The following is a 7,003-nucleotide window of genomic DNA, read 5'->3' on the forward strand; positions in this document are numbered from 1 at the left end:
GGGGTGAGTGGGAGGGTAGAGCGGCTGGAGAGCGAGGGAGTGATAGATTTAGGACTATGTCCCCCAGGGCTGATGGTGTGATGGTGGGGAACTTAGGGGGAGGACGTACCACAAAGAGACGGAGGGATAAACCCCTATCGATGGAACATTGTGATCTCAGATAAAACAGAGTTGTCTGAACAGTAATGAAGATTGATGTGTGGACTGGTTTGTACTCTAGACTAGAGAAAGGGAGGCTGTTTTGTTGTTGCTGTTTCTCTCTCTTCCAGGGAACACAGGAAGAGGTCTCAGTGAACTATGCTCATCTGACTGGCCTGGTCTTTTGGGCACAGGTGGACGGTGGCCAACTGAAATATTCCCTCCTGGCCCACTTGGCCCATTCTCATGGTCCTGTAGTACTGACCCGGCCCTCCTCTGGGTGTTCCACGCTGGCTCCTCCTTCTCTGTTGTGTGCAGTTCTCATGCATGGATGCCGATCTGCCCCCCCTTCTCTCACACTTCCCTCTTTCTCACGGCATCTTTTCACCATTAACCCAGGGTTCTAAAAATGTTGACTATGAATGTGTATCCGGCCTCAACCGCACACATCACAACGTCCCTCATGGTTTGAAAATGGGTTTGAACCACAATAGTAGCAATGGGGTGCAAAACCCCTGTAAGAGCCATGGTTCTCTCTCTCCACTCCTCATGGAAAGTTAAGGAGAACTCCATATAGCAGGGTGAGAGAGGAAGCAGTGTGATGTTTTTAAGGGAACGTTCAGTACAGTGAGTAGTGTTAGTAAGAAAGAGGGCTGGTATGATGCTGGCTGGCAGTTGCAACATCAGTCAAACCAAATAACCGTCAGCCCCTCCAATGATCAGCAGCGCTGGCTCAGCCGTATTAGGTAAATGCAGTGGTGGAAAAAGTACCCAATTGTCATACTTGAGTAAAAGTATAGATACCTTAATAGAAAGTTACTCAAGTAAAAGTGAAAGTCAGCCAGTAAAATAATACTTGAATCAAAGTCTAAAAGTATTTGGTTTTAAGTATCAAAAGTAAATGTAATTGCTAAAATATACTTATGTATCAAAAGTAAAAGTGTAAATCATTTTAAATTACTTATATTGAGCAAAGCAGTTGGTAACATTTTATTGTTCTGAGGATCTAACTAACTACATTTCTGCCTGTTGTCAGCCTGCAATATCCACTTTCGGGGGGATCAATGAATATGTACGTTTAGAAACAGATAATAGTGATTGATTAATAGTCATTATTTAATGGATATACGATCATAAGTTTTAATGTCACATGCACAAGTACAGTGAAATGCCATTCTTGCAAGCTCTAACCCCAACATTGTCGTAATCAATAACAATGTAATACAAAACAATAGCAAGATAGAACAAAAACACAGAATATATAAAAAATAATGAGAATAAGAATAAGAATAACATGATAAAGTAAGTAATCATACTATATACAGGGTAAGATCCAGTGCAATATTGACAATGTGCATGGATACTGGATTGATAGAGGTAGATATGTATTGGAGTAAGGTGACAGGCATCATGCTCGACACCCCCGTTTCCTGTAGTCCACGATCAGCTCATTGGTCTAATTGATATTGAGAGAGAGTTGTTGTTCCGGCCCCACACTGGCAGGTCACTGATCTCCTCCCTGTAGGCTGTCTCATCGTCGCCGGTGATCAGGCCTACCACTGTCATGTTGTCAGAAAGCTTGGTGATGGCGTTGGAGTCGTGCTTGGCCAAGCAGTTGTGGGTGTACAGGGAGTAAAGGAGGGGACTAAGCACACACCCCTGTGGGGCTCCCGTGTTTAGGGTCAGCGTGGCAAAGGTGATCTTACCTACCCTCACAACGTGGGGTCGGCCCTTCAGGAAGTCCAGGATCCAGTTGCAGAGGTAGGTGTTTGAGCTTGGAGGGGACAATGGTGTTGAATGCTGAGCTGTCGTCAATGAACTGCATTCTCACATGGTATTCCTCTTATCTACTGTAGGTGGGTGAGGTTCAGTGTGGAGTGCAATTGTGATTGCGTCGTCTTTGGATCTGTTGGGGCGGTATTATGCAAATTGGAGTGGGTCTACAGTGTCAGGGATAATGGAGTTAATGGAGTTAACCAGCCTCTCAAAGCACTTCTTGATTACAAATGTAAGTGTTACAGGGCGGTAGTCATTGTGGCATGAAGCCTTCCAAGTTCTTGGGAACAGGATTGATGGTGGTCATCTTTGAACATGTGGGGATTACAGACTGGGACAAGGAGAGGTTGAAAATTACTGTGAATATACCTTCCAGCTGTTCTGCGCATACTCTGAGGAAGTGCCTTGGAATACCATCGAGCCCCATGGCCTTAAGGGTATTAAACTGATTAACGACTTTACTCACGTCGGCTTCGAAGAGCGAGATCTTCTGGGTCAGTGGCGGCCCTCACACCCGGAAAGACGTTGTTATTGTCAAAGTGTGCATAAAATGCATTGAGTTTGTCTAGTAGAGAGGCATCATCGTTGGGCAGATCACGGCTGGGTATTCCATTATAATCCGTAATGGACTGTAGCCCCTGCCACATGCGGCGGGTGTCGGAGCCTGTGTAATATGATTCCACCTTATTCCTATATTGTCCTTTTGCTCATTTGATGACTCTGCAGATGTCATAGCAGGACTTCCTGTACTTGTTCCTGTCCTCAGCCGTAGCCTCAGGGTTGTCTGTGATATCCCTGTGCGCGATAGCTCTATCCTTTAGTTTAGCGCCAAAGTTTTGATTGTTGAAGCAGAGAACCATAACTGTGGGGAAAATGTTGTGATGCATTTCCTAATGAAACCGGTGACAGAGATGGTTAGCTCATCGATGATATATGTGCAGTCCCGAAACATATTCCAATCAGCGCAAGCAAAGTAGTTCTGCTGCATAATCTCTAATTCTGGAGACCATTTCTCAACGCAGTGTGTCACAAGTAATTCCCGTTTGAGGAGTACAGAGTCATGATCTGATTTGGCAAATGGTGGATGAGGCAAAGCCTTGTATGCTTGCTTGTGGCTGGAATAACAGTGGTCTAGGACTTTATCACCCTTAGTGGCGAGGGAGACGTGTTCATGGAACTGGGCATCACATGTCTTAATGACGCGGAATTAAAATTGCCGGCAACCAGAAAAGCATCCTCTGGATGTAAGTTTTCCTGCTTGGTTATAGCCTCGTACAGTTCGTTAAGTGCCAGCTTGTTATTTTTCTTGTTCGGAGGTGGAATGGATACAACAGTCACGATAACAGCTGAAAAACTCCCTCGGGAGGTGAAAGGGTCAGCATTTGACCATCAGGTATTGCAAAACTGGTGAACAATGGGTTGACACTTCCACCGCGCTCGAGTCAGCACACCAGTTGTTGTTGATGAAGAGCCAAATCCCCCACCCCCCCTCGATTTCCCTGACTCCACTGTCCTGTCGTCACGGTGAATGGATAATCCATCTAGTTGGATATCCATGGGGTATCAGAAAAGCAGAGAATATTTATGTTTCGAGAGGTCCGTTGGTAGCAAATCCGTCATTGGCGGTCATCCATCTATTATCAAGTGACTGTGCATTGGCCAGTAGAATGGAGGGAAGAGGTGACCAGTTTTCCCTCCTCCTTAATCATGCCAGGATCCCCCTCTCCTGCCTCTGTAACATTGGCATTTCCTCTTGGGTAGCCTGAGAATTGTGCCCGAATTACGAAAGAGATGAGTCAAAGTTGATGCTGTAATTGAGGTAAGTAACTGCCGATCTAATGTCCTAAAGTTATTGTCGGTTGTGCAAAATGATAGTGCATACATTTTTGAGAAATTAAGTAAAAACAAACAACAAAAGAATCACAAAACATCAAAGTTGGGTCGGAGCTTGCAAAACGGTGGCCATCAGCATGGAGCCATCAGCATGGAGCCATCTTTACATAATAAAGGATGCTTATTTTTATGAGATTTCCCATGACTTTCTGTGCAGTATCTATTTTTGTGACATTGCCAGTGAGCTGGCCTGGTCGGTGGCTGAGTGGAGTGTGAATGCTGTGTCACTGTAGGTGAGAGCCTGGTCTGTCACGGTGTGTGAGGGGACAGTTGAGCTGATGTGACGCTATGTCCTGCGTGGGCCATGCTGCTCAGCAGCGGCACATCAAACCACCAGCGTTTTGGGCCTGTTAGCTCCATAGAGAGAGGAGAGAGGACAGCACTGGATCATGCATTGTCAGCGTCAGTCGAAAGCCAGAGACAATGACAAACCTTTATCACTGTGCAGCCAGCCGGCATGAGATGGATGACGACATGGGTGACAGTTTGGCAACTACTGCAGCAGAGTCCTTAACGGTGTGTTGCTCGTGTGGGCGCACCTGCACGTGTGTGTGTCATTGGGCTTTAAATTGACGATGATACTGTAGATGAAAATCAAACTGTCTTGATTTGTTTATCTTTGAAGTGGAAGAACAGACATGGCTGTGTCTGGATCCTCAGTGAGAAGCGTTTGACTGACACAGGTTCAGTGTGGGGACGTGGCTTGACGTGTGACGTGTGACTGGTTTTCACTCAGCAGACTAGATTCCAGTCAAAGTGTGGGAACCTTTCAGATCTCTATCTGTTCTGAGCACAGCTCTAATGAAACATCTCAGCTCCTGTCCGTGTACCGTGTCTAACCTACATTTGACATCTCTCCTGAGCTCACAGCTTCACCCGCACTCATATCCTCCTTACCAGGGAGCGCTGCCGAGGATGTAGTGTGTAATTCGATACAGATGTTTCCATGGCAGCTCGCTGCTATAGACTGTTGTTTTAGCCTAGGCAAAGTACTTTCCTACATACCAGTCTGACCTCCCTTTCAAACTCTCCCAAAATGACATACCTTTGTAGCGTTTTATGGGATCCTCTGGTGTGCAGTGACCATGACAGAGAGGTGAAGTCACTTTTTTATTATGACAGGCCCCTTCTTGTCCCCTCCTTGTTTTTAATAATTGACCAGCTACAGTTATTATTGGGGCTGTGTTATTACTATGGGTGAGTAGGGTCACATATCCTGTTTTGGAGGGTGTCTGGGTGTCTGTATCGCACACATGGGACGGGGGACCTATTGGGCATCAGGTCACATGTTTTGAACACAGTCTTTTACACTTTAAAAATCACTCGATGCTCCAAGACATAAGACTACAGTGGTACAATTATACAGTATGTTATGCAGTCGTTGTTTTGATCCTATTATGTGTGTTAATCATTGATGGAGTTAATAGTCAATCCAAATAGCATGTAAGTGTCCACCATTTGCTTGTAATAGTGAAGTATAGTAGTGTCATAAAAAAATTCAACGTGTGTACATGTATGACTCAAACTGACATGAAAGCTGAGTCTCTGGGTCTTTGTCAAGAAGAATAGAAGTTTATGACTTCAGTGTTTAGATGACATGCCTTAGTTCTAGAAATTATCCCTTTTGAGAGGCAACAGACAGACATCATTGTTACCTCAATAAAGTCACATCCAGCCTGTAGCGCCTGAGTCTCCTGGTAAAGTCGTATTACCTCACTGTGACTCGTCCCTTCGGCCTCCCAGGCTGATGTCATCCCTCAGCAGACAGCCACACACTCGTCACAGTTTATAGTATACTACTGCACCACCGAGGGAACAGGACTTTCTCATAACGTGTGACCAGAGAGAGGAGGGTCTTTACTATAACTATTCTTTCGATGTGGCATCAAGCGCTGTGGTTACTTATAGCAGGGAAAACGTTCTGATGGTATTACATAAGCACACACACAGAACCTCCTTCCCCGTTTCCCCTTGGTTTATAATGATCTGTTTGCCAGCAGCAGACAGCATAGTAATAATGGTCAGGATGTCAGTGTCAATGGCTCTCAGGTTTCCACAATCTCCCAGGGACCCTCAAACTCTACTGTACTGTGTGTACTCAGTACTACCCATTATTCTGGCTAGGTTCCCCAACAGGAAATCAGCTGCTCATGTTGGTTTGGTGATTATATTGAATTGAGTTGTGTGGTTAAGTTCTATAGGGTGTTTCATGAAATGGATCACATGCCCATTAGTTTAATAATGGCGTAGGGGGATTTTGGAGACAAAGTCAATTCAGATGGGAGACATCAGACTGAAATTAAAAGGGCGTTTGAGTAAGAATGTGGGGGACAGCACCTCAAGGCAGACTGGTTTGTATAAAGAGTTCAGAAGGTACATGGAGAGTTGTTGGCCATCAGATCAAACTTTGCCTATAGATTGTTTAGGGGAACATCTGATAGTGGGCATATGGTACTGTTCTGGAGTCAGTTGTTTGATGCGGTGTACTGACCTCGGTTCTGGAACATTCTTCCCCCAGTGCCAACAGGAGACTTCTGCTCCCAGTGTGGCGTGTCACATAACATTTTGTTAAACTCTGTGCAAAAAAGGGAAAGAACAGACGCTGCTCTCAATTCTGTCCTTACTTTAGTGTGTAACCTTTAAATTATCTTCAAAAATAATTACCTATGTAACAGCATTATAGATGATATGACTAGTTTATGCCCACACTATTCCTTTTAGAGAAGAAATGATTCAATGTTATAAAAGTATAATTACAAAGAGCTCATGATGTATCAAACTGTAATATTGATCTTTGAAAGTTGGCACCTGGCACTGCTTGGCTAGCATTATGTAAAATTACTAGAACTTCTCCCCTGTGGAGAGCTGAGGGAGCTGAGCCCTCTCCCTCTCCCTCTGCAGCTAGCTGCCTCCCCTCCTAATGCTCCTGCTCCAGCATGGTATAGCCAGCTACAGCTTTGCCCTGATATCAAACACATGGTACTGACGGTTTATTAAAGCACGTTTCAAATGAAACTTAGGGATCAAGTGTTTTTACTGTTAAGACCTTTCTTTTATTTTCTCACAGAAGGGGTCGGGATAGGGGAAGGTGAAGAGCTTACCAGACTGTCAGAGGCTGTGAGTAATATCATAAGAGGCAGTGGTTCTATCCAAGGCTCTAATATAGACAAAACTCAACTCTCAAAATGGATTGCAA

This window comes from Oncorhynchus kisutch, linkage group LG6, assembly GCF_002021735.2.
Source record: "Oncorhynchus kisutch isolate 150728-3 linkage group LG6, Okis_V2, whole genome shotgun sequence".
Taxonomy (NCBI): Eukaryota; Metazoa; Chordata; class Actinopteri; order Salmoniformes; family Salmonidae; genus Oncorhynchus; species Oncorhynchus kisutch.